The 18,446-nt window shown below is 41.7% G+C and overlaps 1 protein-coding gene across 2 annotated transcripts in view; it reads right to left on the reverse strand.

Moving 5' to 3' along the window:
• AMN1 (antagonist of mitotic exit network 1 homolog) overlaps positions 1-4,169 on the reverse strand; it is a 21,536-nt gene extending 17,367 nt beyond the window's left edge. Inside the window, exon 1 of one of the 2 annotated variants that reach the window (XM_018080394.3) lies at positions 4,028-4,169. The gene's annotated coding sequence lies outside the window, so the exon portion shown is untranslated. The remainder of the gene's footprint in view (positions 1-4,027) is intronic. The other variant, XM_018080396.3, reaches the window with a different exon arrangement.
• Between the last annotated feature and the right edge of the window lie 14,277 nt (positions 4,170-18,446).

Raw genomic sequence — 18,446 nt, forward strand, 5'->3', positions numbered from 1 at the left:
CAAGTGACGGACTAAGAAAACGAAACTTCTGTTCTCACAGAATTAACTGAAGGATCCGTATCTAAGAGAAACACAGGTTGCTGCTGATGCCTGATAACTTTGTTGAAGTCAACAACTGAAACATCTGGACTGACAGATAAACCACAAGGATGCAATGGATGATGCTGCTGCAAGAACATATACTTTGTCATTGGATAATTAGAAATATGCATTAGTAGGTAATTGGGTGATTCATATCATACCCTTGTAAGTGTAAGCTATAAAACTCCCCAAAGAAAAATTGCTTGCATGTGCCCAGTTCGGCTAGGACACCTCATGCACACAATGAAATATGCTATTCAATCATCATGGGCCAGTTGTGAATTCTGCAACAAGAGCAGGAGGCACACGAGGCCATTAAACTGAGCTTTGGTTTAGCTTTCCTCTTGACAGCACAAGCAAGATGCCCCCAAGCAGCCTGAGCATCAGGCTTGTCCCCAAAAAAATGCAGGAAAAAGCCAAGCTCCTTTGAGCAGCATTTTAGCACTGGGAATGCAGAAACCTCCATGCTGGTGGTGCTAGGTTGAGCATAGAATGCTAGCAGGCCTCTCTGGAGATCCCTTTCCTTGGGTCAGGGGGCATGATAAAGCTGCAGCAAACTGTGCGGTCCTGACAAATTCTGTGTGCTTGTGTGACAAATGTAAACAGCACACATACCTGGCTGATGAGCAACCAATTCTCTTGCTATTTTTTCCACAATATTCAGTTTACCACATTCTCCCATCAGCAAGTTTGGCAGTGCTGAGGGTACTATTCATCAGCTTCTGGACTGGAAATAACTACTAGCTCACTGACAGCCTTTAGCTGTTTAACCTCAGGAGTTGCTTCTGAAGCAGCTCATGAACTGCCAAACTTCACATACCTGTGACAAGCCACCCTTAAGTGGAAGGAAGCACACACACAGGCTGTATCTCCAACTAGCATCAGGCTATCCCAGGGAGCAGACAGTGTAAGAGTGCTGCTCTTACACTGGTTTGACTGCAGGAAGCTGCAGAAAGGAATTCAGTCACATCAGCCTTAACATGGCAAGAAACCGTACCGATAAACACCAGGCTATAAACACTGACTCAGGAAGTGCTTGAACATGGACTCTCCACAAAGAGTCAGGTCCTCAGCTTGTGCTAGTATATGAGGTTATTCCTCCCCAGGGGCAGGACAGCAGCTGGCTGAATGTCATTAGGTTCCTATATGCTGATTTCCCCAACCTGTCATATTTCTGTTCAAAGGGACATGAGGTACATCAACCACTATTCCCAGTTTTGAATTATCAGCAAACTTGTGAAAATGTACTTTGCCCCATATCATGTAAAGAAGATGTTAAGTGGTATAACCTTAGTATTGACCACAAGGGACTGGTCTCCAGCTTGTCTTTGTGCTGCTAATCCTTTGAAATCAGAAGCTGAGGCTGTTTCCAGTCTACCTCACTATACAATTATCCAGTCCATACTGAGCTGGACAGAAACCTGATTGGTTTCAATAGCAAGCTGGTCTAGTTGAACATGTCCCTGGTTATAGCAGGGAGGTTGAACTAGATGACCTTTAAAGGTTCCTTTCAATCCAAACCGTTCTAAGAAGACTAAGGCAAATAAGGCATTGAGGACCTCAACCTTTCTATGTCTGCTTAGTAGTGTGAAGTTCTGGTTCTGCTGTATCTCAAAAAAAAAACCAAACAAAAACCCACAAGATGCTTAAGAGACAAAGGTGTTTTTAAAAGTTACAGTGGGAAGTCTTACATGTCTCTTCCAATGCTGGGAAACATGCAAGGATGCAGACCTGGACAGTTCTCTCTGGTAGAGCCACTGCTTTGCAGAATTCTTTGTGGTGAGATTCAATAGCCTCATTGTTATCACATCTTTACAGTATTCATCGAAGTAAAACAAATCCATCAGTCTCTTATTGTACGATACTGAATGTTCTAGAGGGTACACTGAGGTTTGCTGGAAACATTACACTTTTACACATTCCCGTGGGAACAAGCCCTCACAAAGAATACACACAGATTGCATTGTTAGTGGCAACACACGTCGTATACTCAAGTTCAGCAGTTCCTCATGCTAACACACATGCAACTCTACAATCAAAACCTAGTTAAATTCTGCCTAAAAACTGCTTGAAATCAGCCTCTTCTTTACAATACCTTCTGTGTTGGCCCACTGCAGCATTCTTCTTCACCCTGTCCCAGCCTCATTGAGGAGTGAGCCCACGTTTTCTATTGCAGAAACACTGCTTGTTTTTCACATCTCTTTACCAGATTCAACTCCAGATGGATCTGGCTTTCCTAACCCCCATCCTTGCACACATGGACAGTGGCCCTATTCCTTCTGACTCACCTGTGCTTGTGTCTACCTCCTGTATGCTTCCTTTCCATGCTTAAGTTCAGTCAGGCCCTCCTGCCATCTTTGCAGGTTTTCCTGCACACCAGAATGGACCATTCTTGAGCTTGTAGGAAGTGATTCTTTGTGGGGTAAAAAACCCAAAACCCAACCAGCTCTTCTGGGCCTGTCTTCTTTTCAGGATCATATCAAGTGGGTTCACCCAAGTAAATCCCTGAACAGGCTGAAGTCTGGCCTCTTGAAGGCCATGACAATAGTCCTGGCTTTCATCTTCTTCCCTCTTTTCAAGATCCTGAACTCCATTGAAATGGAGTTCACTTCCAATAAAACCACTCTTTTTAGTGTTGAAGAATGCTGAGACCAACCCTAACAACAATCCTAAATTAATCCCATCACAGGGATATGAAAGACAGATGTTTCCTGACAAAGACTGGCACTGACAAGGATGTAAAAGACAGATGTTTACAGAATGAGAAAAAACAAACAAGTGACAACATCTTATTTAAAAATAAAGCATGTTCTGTTGAGTTGACTTGACAATGGCTAGCCTAGCAACACATGACTTTATTGACCTCCACAGTTGACCAGTAGGTCTGAAGACACACCAGATGGGCCCTTATGCACTCTGGAGTGCCATCTCTCCAGAGCTGTATCATACTTGATGCTATCCAGATCTCTCCAGTAATTGGAGAGGATTTGATGATTACATGGAAAAGCAGCAGGGATCAATAATCAGCCAGAGATGCCTCTGCAGGCTTTTCATGCTATCATAAATCACAGGCCCTCAAAAGCAGCAAAGTCCCCTGGACAACAGGTCAGCAGACAGGCCTGTTCCCTACAGCAGAGCTGTCAGTATCAAGGAAGCAACCCTTAATGCCTCCTTCTGGTGCTCCTATTGCCTGAAAACTGGGTGTAAAGAAACTCTCTAAAACCCTTTTTTGAGTTTTAGGGAGCAAAACATTCTTTTATTTCAGCATGCTGGATGCACAAGAGAATATTGTCTCTAAATTGTGCATACCTGAGTTACAAAAGCCTCCTGCCTTTATTCAGTTACCAAATTAACAATTCAAACATTACCTAATCCTGTCCCTCCCCTTGACACAAATCCCATTTTGAGCCAGTGGTCCCTTTGGGTGGTTGTTCATGATCTTTAGGTTGTTCATGGTCCCTTTGGGTGGTTGTGCCTCATCTTTTTCAAGTTGTGCCAAAGTTCAAAAGAGTTCAAGAAAAGGACATCTTCATGCCCTTTGGACTGTGTCAGAGCACAAGGTCAGTTTTGACTTGGCCTGATAGCTGTGTTCCTTTTATCAGTTCTGCTTCAAAATAGGGAGACCTTCTGTCACTTAAAAAATTCCTTTCTGCTGAGAGTACTGACCTTTAATGACAAGCTATACAGGTCAAACTACGTAGTTTTAAGCTACATTTCTTATTCTATATGGGTACACTTCTGCAAGGCTCAGGCTCAGCCAGCTCAGATGGTTCACTTGACACTCTTTTCTACAACCACAAGGCTAAAGATATTTTGTAATTACAAATCATCAGGCAGTGCATAATCATTTCTCCTACCAGCAGGAATCACAGGCTTTCAACATCTTGAGAGTTTTTACTTCCCACCCTGATAGACAGACTCAGCCTGCCCCTCCCTCAGTACATACCTCCATGGTTTCTCAAAGCCAGAGGATCTCAGAGAAGATCCAGGTCTCTTTCACAACCTCTGATGATCTATAGCACACTAACCTCGTCCTGTAGCTCCTTTACTTAATAAAACATCTCAAAAGGCGTGCTTGTCCCTTCAGGCTAAAGGAAGGGAGACCAGCACCCTTCTTCTGAAGGTCTGTCTTGGGTTGAGACCTCCACTGTCGCAGGGGAGGTTTTTCCAAGAGCTGCTGAGGACGGCAGCCCTATAGCACACCCTGACCACTGCTGAGGAAGCATGTGCTGTTACAAGATAAGGCACTAGCCCTTCCCACACCAAATGCCCCCCAAAACCTTTGTGCTTTAAGCCCAGCTCTTATATAGCCTTCAGCCTGAAAGGGTGTCAGACCCTCCCCAATCAGTGTCAGCTGGAACTAAACCTCCAAGGGCCCTTTAATCAAAGACAGCTGGGGGGTCATCAGCTTTGTTAGACCTTGCTGCAGGTCAAGGCCTCCTGTAGCTCTCTGTTCCCAACAGCAGCAGGCAACCTCAGGCTCCTCAAAGGCTTCCCAAAAGGGTTCCCAGAGGTCCTTTGACAGTGATCCCAGAAGAAGGCCCCAGTAGATCTAGAAGCAAGACCCCAGAAACTGCTGTGCTATTTGCTGCCTCTTCTGACTGTGCTTAAGAAGGAATATTTTTGTGACTATTAGATTTTATTAGTGATAGTGTTAAATTTTGTTATTGCTCAGTATTAACATGACTGGCAATTAAGTTAGTAAGGAACAAGGTACCAGAATGCATGTTGGAATAGTAATTTTAAAGAGTTGAAATGGTTGGAAAGGTATACTGCAATATCATCATGATCTGATCCAACTGGCAGCCTGTGCTGACACCTGGGTACAAAACTAGACATCCTTGGGGGCTGTCTGACACTGAGTACAGGCAGAGGATATGTCCTGGGTTTGGCTGGGATAGAGTTAATTTTCTTCTTAATAACTGGTACAGACGCTGGGTTTTGGGTTTAGGAAGAGAATAATGTTGGTAACACATTGATATTTTTGTTGCTGCCAAGCAGGGGTTACATTGACTCAAGGCCTTTTCTGCTTCTCAAATCACCCCACCAGTTAGTGGACTGGGGCGTGCACAAGAAGTTGGGAGGGGACACAACCAGGACAGCTGATCCCAACTGACTCAAGGGATAGTCCAAAGTGTCATGCTGAAAAATAAAGCTGGGGGTAGTTGCCCAGGGAATGGTGACCCACTGCTCTGGACTAGCCTCAAGAGCTGGATACTAGATCCTACACAAACATTTGTGGTTTGTTTTCTTTAATGATAGCAAGATAACACTTGCAAACAAAGCATTAAAGAATGTCAGAGCGATTCTGCATACCTAGTTCTGAAACAATGGCACCCACATAAGTAGTTCATTTTGGAACATAAAGATTGTGCTGTTCCAAGAGTTATTATACAATTATTCTTGTCCAAAAGTTATGTGACTCCTACACACTGGTTGGCTGATTTTCCCACAGGGAGTGTCTTTCTTTCTTGGACATCCATCAAGATACACTTTTTTAATAACACAGATTGTTTTCCAGATGTGGCATATTGACAATCTTTGCCCATGCTACTTATGTGTAACAAACATTTGCGTTTTAGGGTCAGTGAAAAGGTTGTGCACACATTCTTGCCATGGTTTGTTGAATTTTTTTAGAGATTATGTACATATATGCACAATGCTTTTGCATTATAGTTATTTCTGTCTACTTATGGCAGTGTTAACTGTCACACTGATATATCAGGTTTACTTAAATGTATTTGCTTTTCTTCAGGTTCTGACACCAGATGGACCTATAGTGAAGTGAGTAATCATAAATCTTACTGCATTTGCAATTCAGAGCTCTCTTTGCTGCTTAAGGAGCCAGGAAGTCAATGAGTTACATGTAAAAAAAACAAAAGTTGACATATGAGTTTAAATATCCGTAAGACAGTTTTATAATTTGCACTTTTGTTTGAAAGCTTTTTATTTACTTAGTGGCATAGCATTATGGCTTGGTTCTCCAAGCACAAGATGAGGACATCATTTTTCTTTACTTGAACACACATGCTTGTGTTGAAGATGAGAGACTATGTTTCCAAAACATTTTCTCTATGAAAACGACTCAAGCAGAGTCTTTTGTACTTTAGTTAATGATGCCTTAAACCCCTAATTTTTTTTTTTTTTTAATATTTGTAAGACTTGTAAGTTTTATAAGTAGACTTTGAAAGCAGCAACCCCCCTCTTTGTCCCTTGTCCCTTTCCCTTTCTCTGGCACCCTTGTTTACACATTCCTTAACCCTCTTACCCCATTCTATGCTCCCTAAATCAATCCTACCCCTGAATACAGCAGAAATGTTTAGTCTTATGTCAAGGCAAGGCCTAGATTGTTGGCAGAACAGCATATCAGGGCCTAAACCACAGAACTACGGTCAAGAATTAGGTAACCGTGTACCCTTTGTGCTCTGATGAAGACGAAGATGATATGAACAAGGGGTCCTAAAATACACCCCAGACCCATTTTCAGGGGGTGGACCCGGGGCGGACCAGAGTAAAGGCCAAAGGGTGGACACATCTGGGATTGGATGGATGGTATTATAAAATGTAACCTCTCAGGCACGGCCTGCGCCCGTCTTGTAACATCTTAGCCTTGGCAAAATAAACCCTTTCTTATCTCACCCCTAATTAACTGCTCTGGAGATTTTTTCAGCACCAAAATTTCACATTAATGATTGAAAATTCCCTTTGTTTTTCCTATCTCCGAGGAAATTGTGCTGTGAAAGCTACTGCTGTAGGTATTTAGCCAGGGGATCCAACCAGTAAAGTAGGACTGTGAAGGTGAGAAAGACAGAGAGATTGCAGTGTTAACCTGGATACTTAAAAACAGTTTCAGTCTAAGTTATCTCTTTTGAATCTGATAAGCAAGTGAGGGGTCTTGAGAGCTGTAGCCACCCCAGGCAGCTGCAGAGCTTCAGAATGACAGCAGTAATGAGGGACCCACACAGAGACCTGTGTGGGATACTGCACTTTTCAGACATAGGTGTGCATCACATATACAGGATGCCTGGAATATTTTGTTGTAAGGGATGAAATCTTTTCCTATCTCGGAATAAGATACACAGATAAGCACATTTGGCTAAATAGCCTCTTAGCAAAGAAGATGCATTTAGACACCCCAAATTGATTTTCAACTGATTATTTATTTACAGCTGGCAGATTTCTATCATTCCACAGATTGCATCTTATTCATCTATCACACTCAGCTTGAAACCTTCAGAATGGCTTCCATTTTATAAATACTGCAAATCTTGTGACTGTTAATTATCTATATATTGCAGTACTTTTCTTACATAGTGTCTTTCAGCCCACAGCAAGTATTTTAGCAATTTCTAATTTCCCATGGAAGTTCTGGTTTTCTTGGACTACCCCACAGAAAACCACCCTGAGTTCTTTGGAGTGATGCAGCCATTGTCACATGTTCAGTTATGCTCTTTGAGGTCAAGGAGAGTGGTCTTACTGCACAATTTCATTTTGAAAATAATATTTATGATGCTTCCACGGACAGTTCATCACAGTTCATGTTAATGCAACTCACATGGCTGTGGCTGTGTTGGTCTGATGAATCAAGAACAGCAGTCCTCACCATCCTTAGAAACACTGTTGTAAGACAGTGCTTGAACAACTAGTTGGAGAAGTCAGCTTGGTTTTGTTTTTGCAATATAAAATACAAATAAGTCCCTAATTACATGCCTAATTACTTCTTATGAGGCTACAATTGCTCTCTTAGTGTCCTAATTTCATCCATTATCACTTCTCATATCTTCTTAGGTCTGTATTCTCCAGTCCAGGCAAAGCTACATTCGTTGGTCCTGTTTACACTGCATACACTGAATCCACAGTACTGACTTGGGCTTTGAGAAGGATATCACTCAGTCAGGAAGTGATTTCAGAAAGCAAGAATGATGACAAACCTGACAAAATAAGAGAACAAAGACGATAGGCAGCAATTTTACTGAAGGTATAAGGATGCTGGAGGGAGCAACATTCCAAGGCAATCCATTGCTTTTTCTAGTATTACTGCTGGTTTCTACAGGATCTGTCCAAAAAAGTAACTAAAGCTCCTGTCCTAATCAATCAAGCGGAGGAGCCCAAGGTCAATTAAGAGGAGCCTAAGCCATGCAGAAAAGTCTCAGCAGCTGTTTTGTGACATGCTGATGATTCTGGTGAGTCCCCTCTGATACATACATCTTTGGTGCTTGAAGTATGAAAGAATGTGTAGAAATTAAATAACTTTTAAAATAAAAGCACTCTCCCCTTCTGTAATGTCTCACCATAAATTTATACTTTTTTTTTTTATTAATAACTTACAACAGTCAGACAGTGTATTTGATAAATCATCTCAGCTCTTACACACTTCCATAACCTAGGAATAAGGCAACAATGTGTACCATAACTAATCAAGCAATTAATCCTTGAACATCTACTGCTGGGTGAGCTCTGCTAGGCTGGCTTGTACTGACTCCCAGTTCCTGATAGTTAAAGGATATATAGGATGTACTTTATCTCTGATGCCAGAAGGTTTCTTTGCCTGGCAGTCACTAACTGTTCCTGCTTTCTGATTCATTAGCCTGTATGAACTGTAAATAAATGTTCCTTCCATGCTAATAAGTATTTCTCTTAGGACACAGTATCTACTGTTCTTAGCCAGTACAGCTTGTGTCTGATCAGTGGACTCTGTCACTTGAAACTGGACTTGATGCCCAGCAGTAAGAAAGCAGACCTTGTGTCCTGCTTACTGCAGATAATGGGAAGATGGTTTGTACAGCCCTCATTTCAGAGCTGGAGCTGAGCTGAGGTGATATTTTTGTAGGAGACCACAAGCACTGCTGGGGTACAGTGAATTCAACAGTGGGTGAAGTAAAACCAGTGTTTCCTGGGTTTTATCTCCAACAGCTCCAGTAATGGTCTAGCCTAAAGAGAAAAAGTAGGCAGAACTATGTTGGTGAGTATATGAGAACCTCATTACTTCATACAAGGAGGAAGTATGGAGAAGGAAGGTGTGATGATACAGAATTTGAGATGGAAGATAACTGTTGAAGGCAGGCTGTGTCCTGTGCATTTCTCTTTGAGTAGTGTAGAAGTTGATTTGAATGGCTAATCACTGTGTTACTGAGGAGTCTGCCAGCTCTCCAGTAGCATACTTACCTGCTATCTGCATCACAAAAAACGTGCTCAATTGCAAATTGTAAATGCCATAAGCCTTTAAGAGGTTGATAGGTGTTCATAAACGGCAAGAGGCTCCCGAAGATGGAAGACAATAAAGCAAGATGTGTTAGCTAAAAGGGGCCTCTGCACAGGAGTGGCAAGATCTAGGTTGGAGGCAGCTTTGGATACCTGGAGGCAGAAGCTCAGATTTGAGAAGGATGAGTAAGAGCAGTTTAACTAGCACGTACCTGAGATGCTTTATCAGAGGTCTAAGGCTTTAAGGAAGGGTTTGCAGTTTAACAGGCTGCTGAATAGAGCTGGCTAGAAGATTTAACTGAAGAAACCTATTCATTATGCTGAACAAATTTGCAATCAGACTGAGTAAATAACATTTGACTTGCAATCCCAGGATATAGCCACTGGGACTCAAGTTTCTACAGCAGGACCTTGCATAGAAGCCTGCAGCTAGAAAGTTCAGGTTTTTAAATAGCATGAATTTTAATCGATGTGCCTTTAAGATCTGTTTAGACTAAGTTCATTTAATTAAAGCAGTTTTACACAGAAGAATTTATGCCAATGTCATTGACCAGTGTGCAGCAGACAACAAGAAACCGAGCACTAATGAGTTGCTTTACACTGGATTGTTTAGCGATAAGAGTTCAGGTATGAAATTAAGGCAAGAACAGTTCAGGGAGCCAAAGAGCTGAAGCTACTGGACGAGACCAGCAGCACAGAGAAACGTGGCACTGAGATGGATTGTGGGCAGGGCTTGTGAGGGAAGGCTTTGCTGGGGCAGAAGCTGATCAGCCATCCTGAGGCAGCGAGTGATGTCACTGTGGTGAAACATTACAGAGGAGCTGAGGCTAGTGGAGTGGCTTTTCTCTCCTTTCCTTTTCACTCATTTTCCCAGTGATAAGTGGGAGATGTGCTGCACTTGAACTCCTTCCTGAAGCTTTATGCTCACCCCAATAGTCCTACACACATACTGCATTTTGCATCTTCTTTAACAGACATTTTCCAGCTGTTCTTGTCTTCTCTTATTCTGTAGGTGTTTCACCACTCATGCTGTAGCCCTCGCTTAAAATGCTCTGCCTCCCCTGAACGCTTAGGTGCATTCACAAAAAATAGCTGTAAGTGCTCCATTGCTTTGTCCAGGTAGAAATATGTAATTTACTTCATTTTCATGAGCCCCTGTTGCCAGATGAAGAACTATTTACTCAGCTGGTGTTAATAGAATGGCTATTTTGCAAAATCAGTAGCCTATGGAACTGCACAATTAAAACTATGTTAAACATCAACCAAAAAGGGGAAGAAGAAGTACACTTCATTGATCAAGGGACTCCAAATAATGGACAGTGCAGGTTATGCCAACTCTTCTTCATATTTTGGAGGTAACATTGAGTTCATCGAGTGGTTAGGGATAATTCTTGGGTCAACAACCGCCAAAGACCACTTGAGGGACACTCAGGACAAGAAAATGCGTGTGTCAGTGGGAGGGAAATATGTTAATAACTTCAGGGAAAATTATTATCATATGCATATTTCTTCTAGAAAAATCAATGAATACGTATGTAAACTATAGGATATAAACATGAGCCTTTTCTGAGCCTTTTCTGTATGTGGGATGCCCAATATTTCAGAGGAAATGTCCCCTCGTGCATCCGATACCAAATAAAAAATGACTGTTTCTTAGCACTGCGTTGGGGTTAAGGAGTTTTTAGACTGTTTTTCAGTAACACCCTTACTAATTCACAAGCACTGGTTGTTTTCTGTCTAGTAAATAACACTTTCTCTGAAATAATGATGAGATGGCAAATATAATAATCTCGATGGTGGTCTGCCTTGTAAATGTTTAGACTTTATTTGAACCTCTCTATCGGGAGCTGATCTCTACAACCACTCATAATTCTTGTGAATTCTAACAAGGATGTAGGTAAGAGGGCTTTACCCCTGAGAATAATAATGTAACTGGCTGTAATGTAAAAGGAGAACAAATTTAAAGCAAAACAGTGTAAATGGGACAGATGTGAGAAGGGTCATCATGGAAAGACGAATGTCTATGAAATTTAGAAAATCTGTGGCGTCCCCTGAGGGCTTGGAGCTGGCTGACATATTTCTCCTTCCTTCTGTATGGTGATGCAAATGCTGGGGCTGAAGTGCCTGTGAGCAGGAGTATGTAAGAAGGGCAGCTCCCCAAGACACTCTTCTCCCTGGCTGCAGCACGTGGCTTGGGTCATGGGCCAGCTGGTGGACAGAGGTTCCCAGTGCTGAGCACTAAACAAAGTTTTGTCTGCTAAACATTGGTTTAGATGTGCCTAGGCACTTCCTAATTTTTCCAGTGGTGTCACAATGTTTAAGTGTTTGTGGTTGTTTATGAGGCTGGTTAACTTAAACTGAACAAGATGCCCCTGCTGTTCAGGTGTTTGTGAATGACAACAGGCAGCAGTAACGAAACTATTTGTGAGGCAAATGTAGATCTTCTGTCTGGTTTGCAAGTCTCAAACAAAAGCAAGGCAATGCAATGGTGCTCACCTTGTGTGCAAAATATACATCTCCTGGGAAAAGGTATGGGCTACTGCTAGAAACTATGCAAGCAAAAGTCAAAGATGATTGAATATTTGGCGCACTGCAAAGGCTCTCAAATGAGTTAAAACTTGAAAGGCATACCATGTAGATCTGTGAAGGAAGTGGAGAGTAATTAGAGCAATGCAGGTCTTTTTCTATGTTGCTCTACCTCTTAAAACACCTCTAAGAACAATTTGAGGGCCTGGTATTGGTTGCAGGTGAGTTATTTTGATCAAAGTCTTTCGAGAAAATAATTTCTTTGTTCTGTTCTTTGTGCTTCACTTGGAAACTGTCAAAGATGACAAGGCTTGAAAATTCCTGCAAATAAAGTTATTTTAATTAAAATTAGCATAAATCAGACTTTCACCAAACACCCTAGAGTTTACAAGTGACTGCATGGAAATTGCTGGCAAATTCTGTTGGCTGACCAAACGGCATGTGAAGCAGAGAAACACGCTCTTCAACATCACTGCTTCTCTGAGGATGGCATCCATCAGGAATTTCTGTGCTTGTCTTCACTCCCCTGGTCTCTGCTTTGCCTCAAGAGCATTTCTTTAGCTTAGGCTTAACCCTTTGAGACTGCCAGCCTGGCTATCATGTCCTTGCCTTCCCTTTTTAAATCCAATTAGCTCACATGTGTTATGTAATTGAGAGAAATTGCATAAGTATCAATAATACTTCCAGACTGATTCGTTTCTGTTAAGTTGGCACCAAACTTGTAACACTTGCTGCTGAGGAAATAACATACCAGAAACACAGAGAAAGGTGGATGATGCTGCATTATTCATGCCACACAGAAATGTGTATTCAGTGAAATGTGCCAGATGTTAATACAAACATTTTTAAGCATTGACTGGTTTCTGGGCTATTCTGTACAAAGCAAAACAAAAGCTTGCAGAAACAGGTTCTATGGGATGTTTAGTCAATGGTTGCTGTGGGAAAAGCAGCTGGGAGATGGTTGTCAGTGCCTGAGGTAAGAGACAACAGTAAAGTGTGTCATGGGAAGAAATCACAGGTGGTAGAGGATGAAGGTCAGAGAGATGCTTTTGGCTGCTCAGACATCCATGAAATCTGTAAGAAGTAGTCTAATCTATTTTAGCTTAAATAAGGAGAAACTTCCTGTTAGCTGCATAGTTACACAACACTGAAACTGTTGAGAAGAATTTGTTTCAAGTGTCTTCCTCTTTGATGGAGGGGAGAAACAAAAGAAAAATTAAGGACTAAATGTAGCTTATGAAATCTGACCATAAAAAGCAGTGGAAAAAGGCTATTTCTACTTCAGAGTAGAATGAGTCAACCTAGTTTTGGAAAAATCTAGTCTTATGACTCCTAACCACTTTGACAAGAACAAGATGAATATGTCTTTCCAGACAAGCTCTATCTGCTTGCAGATGCAAGGAAATGGTTAATTGTGGGTAATAAAACAACTGTATTTAGGTGATAAAATGACTGAAAGAATCAATTAACCTGTAGAAGAATAGTGAGAAAGGAAATGCTTGTATGTAATAGGCACTTTTGGGAAGTCTGCACCTTCTGGATACTTTAGCCAGTGAGGAAAGGAAGAGCATTATATGACCAGGAAGAATTTAGGATAAAAAGGAGGCTACATCCTCCAGTTATTCAAGAGAGATTTTCACTAGGTGTGCTCAGTGAGCTCTCCCTTTATTCGTGAACAAAGTTACTTTGGCAGAACTCCTCTGTATCCTCTGTGGACACCAACCTCTGGCAATGAGAATTTTCTGCACAAATTTCTCACACTTTGCTTTACTTACTGCCTAGTTATGTCTTGTGCAAAGCCACATTACCTGTTACACTTTGTGCCTAAAAGTGACCAGAAATATCCTTAAGCTACAAGAGCATAAATATTGAGGAATGTGCCTAGCGCAGGTCGGCCAGTGTGTGAGCTGCAGGCTGTGCTCTGGGAGCCCCATGCAATGAGATGTGAACTTTGCTCAGCAAAGGGCACCAGAGGCCCTGTGGTGCAGCCCAGGTGATTGGTTACCCAGAGACACAGCAGGAGCTGAGGACTCAAAAACCCCTGGACCATGCCTGTGGTCTGGGAGGGTATAAAGGCCCAGGGGTTCCTTCGTTTGAGGTCCCTCCCCTGAGGCATAAGTTCAAGCTGTTCCTCTGTTGCTGCACCACAATTTAATTACTTAAAGGAACCAGATGCCTGTGACCCTGCTATGGGAAACCTGGGGCCAAACTTGTTGCAGAATAATTCAAATTTAGTAGTAGAATGGCTAAGGCTTAGTAGGAGAGTAGGCCTAGAAAGCAACACTCCAAAGTAGTAAGTTAGCAACCTTGTTTGTGAGCATGGAATGTGCTGAAGAAGTGGCAGCAATAATCAAAGGATTTAGTCAAGCATGTATATAATGATTTGTTACCTTGGATGTGGTAAGGGTCTGTTAATCAGTTTCTAGGAGTAAGACAACTCAAGAAGATTTATGATTAGAGTAGATGATTATGAATTGTTATCAGTATGAAGTATGAGCTTGTTTGTAACTGAATGTAACTGTTTTGCTGTGGAAACTGCACGTAAACTTGTTTGTGTATAAAAGCTGAACTGAGAATGGGGGGTCTTTGGAATCCTGACTTGGGACACTAGTCCTCAGGTTCCCGGGCCCCGAATAAAGCACCGCATAAACCGGCACTCTGTTGGTTTGTGTCTTTGTTACGGGCAACAAACTGGTGAGGGAAACTTGTCTGACTGTGTGAGAGTGGGGTGTGCAGGGAGTCAAGGGGGGCACCTGTCACCTCACTGGAGCTGTCCCTGTGAAGGGGCTTCAGTCCCAGCCGTGAAAGTCTCGGGTGGTGAGTGCCAGAGTGGCTGTTGAATGGTCAGTCTGGGGAGTTTCCTTTACAGTACAGTATGTTATATGCTATATTCCATATTCTATTTTACATTCTACATTCTATACTACATTATACTATATAGAGTATAATAAGCTCGCAGGTTTACCCTCCAGTGATGGGATAATGTGATGGATACACTTGACCCTTGGCTGTACTTTTATTCACACTGACCAAGAAGCAACAAGGCCTCGTGTCCTTGGGGTGCACTCACAAGCTGTAAAGCTCCTGGCTGACGTACATGGGAGCGAAGGCGTTCTGAAAAAATATTTCAGAAAATGTTCTCAAAACCCAGTGGTTCAAGATATCCAAAAGTACAGAACAAGATATGAGAGCTAAAACAAGGTATCTGTCTTGTCTACACCGTTGACTGGCAGCCAGCTATTTCACTGTACAGGCACGGGCAGCCCATGCAAAGCTTTGAGCTCCCTTTGCTGAGGCTGCAGTCTGCCTGGCAATGATATCTCCCTGAGCAGGGGTGGCTCCCAAGGTTACTCCTTGAGCTTGAGAGATCCCTTACCCATGGCAGATACTCACAAAGTGACTGAGAGCATGCTGAATTAATACTGTGAAGCATTACTGATCTATGTAGCTACTCAGGTGTTAAAGTGTGGATAATTTCATTAGATGCGAACCAACTAAGACTGCATCCAGCTCTACCTAGGCTCTGTAAAAGAGCAAAGGGGTCTACTCTGGACCTTGTGACTCAATAAGAGGGTCCTTCTAACATTTCATCTTCCAGTCCCTCTACGAGCCATTGTAAATCAATTTTTATTCGTATGTTTCTTCCATGCAGTAATTAATAAAGTGAATTTTGCCACTGAATTTTAAATTCCATTGAATTTTATCAAGTTGTTTTACCTCATTGTTTTTTATTGTTTTTAATAAAACATATTACTGCTTCTCTCTTTTGAGTGAGATGCATCCCTCTTCCATGGCAGAATCTTCAAACATTTAACTTGATCTTGGAAAGTGGACCTGATTTGGTAGCTGGCCAGTTTCTAAATGGATGTACTTCACACTTACTGTGAGCACAATAGAAGTAGTAGGTGAAATTAGACATTTCATTCACTCATTAAAGTAAAATTATTCTCCTTTGCTGAAAAAAGCTTTGCAAGATTAATCAATAGAACTGTAATCACTGACTTGCAGGGCAGAGTTAATTGGGTGTTATTGTTAATCCTTTTAATCTAAGTTTCTTAACTGCTTTTTAACCATTATTACATATAGTAATGGCTAAAAATGGAGAGTTGCTTTTCAGTCATGATCTGTAGGGCCTGAGTCACCTTAAATCAAACAGCTGACACCAAGTAATGCAGGGAAGAACTGCCAGTTTTATTGATGGTGTCTGTACTTTATCGTATGAGCACACTGAACTGATTTAGTGCCAAGAATCCCACTCCTGACACACTGAGTTCACTGTAAGTTCACGGGTAGATTCTTCTGGGCTCAGCCTAACAAAAATTAGAAGTATGGATGCAAGCATTTAAAACTGTTACGAGCATTTTACAGATGTGATATACTCCTATTCCTTTTCCATCCACAATACAAATCAACCTGCCTGGGAATCTTTTTCAAATGTTTCTCTGGCACACAGCACAGAGGTATGGTTTCTTAGCCCAGTTTAATCTCTTAATAAAGGCTTAAAAATTTAATGTTGGTGTTTTGATATATTGGATACCATGGGAACCAATAGAGTCCCTGATAAGAGATCAGCTTACAATGGGATTTCAGTGAAAAAGGGTAGAGAGAGACAATTAGGTGAATAATCCTTGACATGGCCAATTGTCAAATTATGACAAAGATTTTAGAAACATGGTATGTCTTAGCAAAGTGATGCAGCTGCTGTAATATTAATGTTTTGTGTAGTGTGTTAAAGATTACCTGTATTTAAAAAAAAAAAGGGAAATAAAGTGTATAAAAGGAATCCTTGTGTTCTTTGATTGTTCCTTTGACTACTATAAAGGATTTCAGTGTCTTCCCTAATTTCTTGATTTGGGATTTTTTAACCTTAATATTTTACCTTAGTTGTGAGATAACGATGGAAAAAGTTATCTAGTTTCTCACGATTTGAACCAAATTTTGTGATATTTTTGTTGTTAATCAGTAGCTATATCCAGGCAGTTAGGATTAAGCAGCTGCATTGTGAAACTTACCAAGACTTGTAGGCTTGGCTGATCCTTTGTTTTAAGGAAAGGGAGAACAGTCCCAAGATGAATTGACTGTCTGGATGAGAGCCACCAGGAGCAAAGTCAGCAGGACTGAGAAGTAACTGGGGAAAAGAAGTTCTGGCAGGGGGGGTTGTGACTGCTGACCCACTGCCCACCTACTCAAAATAGACCCCCGAGTCAAATGGAGGGAAGAGCTGTGCATGAGGACTTAATTAGCATGAGAAGTGAGAGATACAACTAGCAAATAAAGGTTTGAGTACTAAATCATGAAAAAGCTATGTGATTTGTAATCAATTAATGCTGATGCCTTTGTTTGTTAAATTGTATAAGTTGCATAAAGTTTTGATGAGGGGGAGCCAGACTTTTGGGGGTTACCACACAGCTCCCTACTTTGCACAAACAAGAATAAAGAAATAGAAATACCTCTCCTTAGTGTGAGGATTGGCTGCACAGCAGGTAATGAGTCCATGTTTGGGACAACAAAAGCACAGTGAGGACACAAGAAATATGATAAAACTAACATTCATGGGGGTAAATGTAAAAATTCATTTGCAGTAATAACAATAGCTCCATCAGGATGGAAAAGGGCTCCGCTCAGTCAATTAAATTGGAGACAGTTAAAAGTTTGGATTGACCTGAAGAGGCTTTGGTAAAAAAAATACTAGTGCAATATTGTCTGACCTGCATAGGAAATAGCCTTGTGAGAACTTATAGGAGGTGACTTTATTTAGAACAGGCGCCTGGGTGTTCAAGCTATCTGACCCGGAGTCTGGGCATCTTAATCTTGTGTCCAGGTCTTGTATTCACATGTGACAGGGAGAATAAGTGATGCCAAGCCTCAAGCATTCCTCATGTCCTGTGTGATTCTTAGGTTGATGACCATGGGTAGGGTTTGGATATGTCTTTATGCAGTTTTGTATCTCAACAGTGATCAATATGTTTCTATCTCTGGGCATCATCAGGAGTCATTACATGTCTTTGTCTTCATGCCTCTTTGTCCTGTGAAACTGGATGGTTCTTGGTGACTCTGGTCAGCAAAGAGAAGTGTTGCATTGATGGTGGCTCCCCTGGGGTCTGTGAAGGCTTCTTGTTCCACTGCCAGGCTGATACATGTGAGGACAAGGTGTGATGCCTCTTGTTGCCCAAAAAGAGAGGTAAGAAATGCTGCACTGCAGTGGTTGTTGTGGAAAGGATGTCAGTAGTTGGTCCTTCCAACAATAATAGGACAAGGCTTTTTGTGTAGCAATACTGATAAGGATCCAGACACCTGCACACCTGGTTCTGAAGAAGAGAGGAAACCAAGTGATGCCACACCCACAGTGTAGAGGCATTTCCACCTCTGCTATAAGAATGATTGGTCGATTTTTCTCTGCGAGGTTGAGGCTTTCTTTAACTTCTTTCATCCTGTTTATCTGTACATCACCCAATAGAAGACTGTAGCTAACAGTCCTTGTGCATTCTTGCTAATCAAGAAGATAAGTTTGTTTACTTCAGGTGCAGATTAAGAGTCTTTCAGATATTGCATAGGTGTAGTGTTTTCCTAAGTGTGATTCCAGAGAGCCCTAGTAGCTTCTTTGTCTTGTACAGCAGTTTAGAGTTCCCAAATTTCTT

The sequence above is a fragment of the Manacus vitellinus genome, unplaced genomic scaffold (genome assembly GCF_001715985.3).
Source record: "Manacus vitellinus isolate BGI_N305 unplaced genomic scaffold, ASM171598v3 scaffold_5_pilon, whole genome shotgun sequence".
In the NCBI taxonomy this organism is placed as follows: domain Eukaryota; kingdom Metazoa; phylum Chordata; class Aves; order Passeriformes; family Pipridae; genus Manacus; species Manacus vitellinus.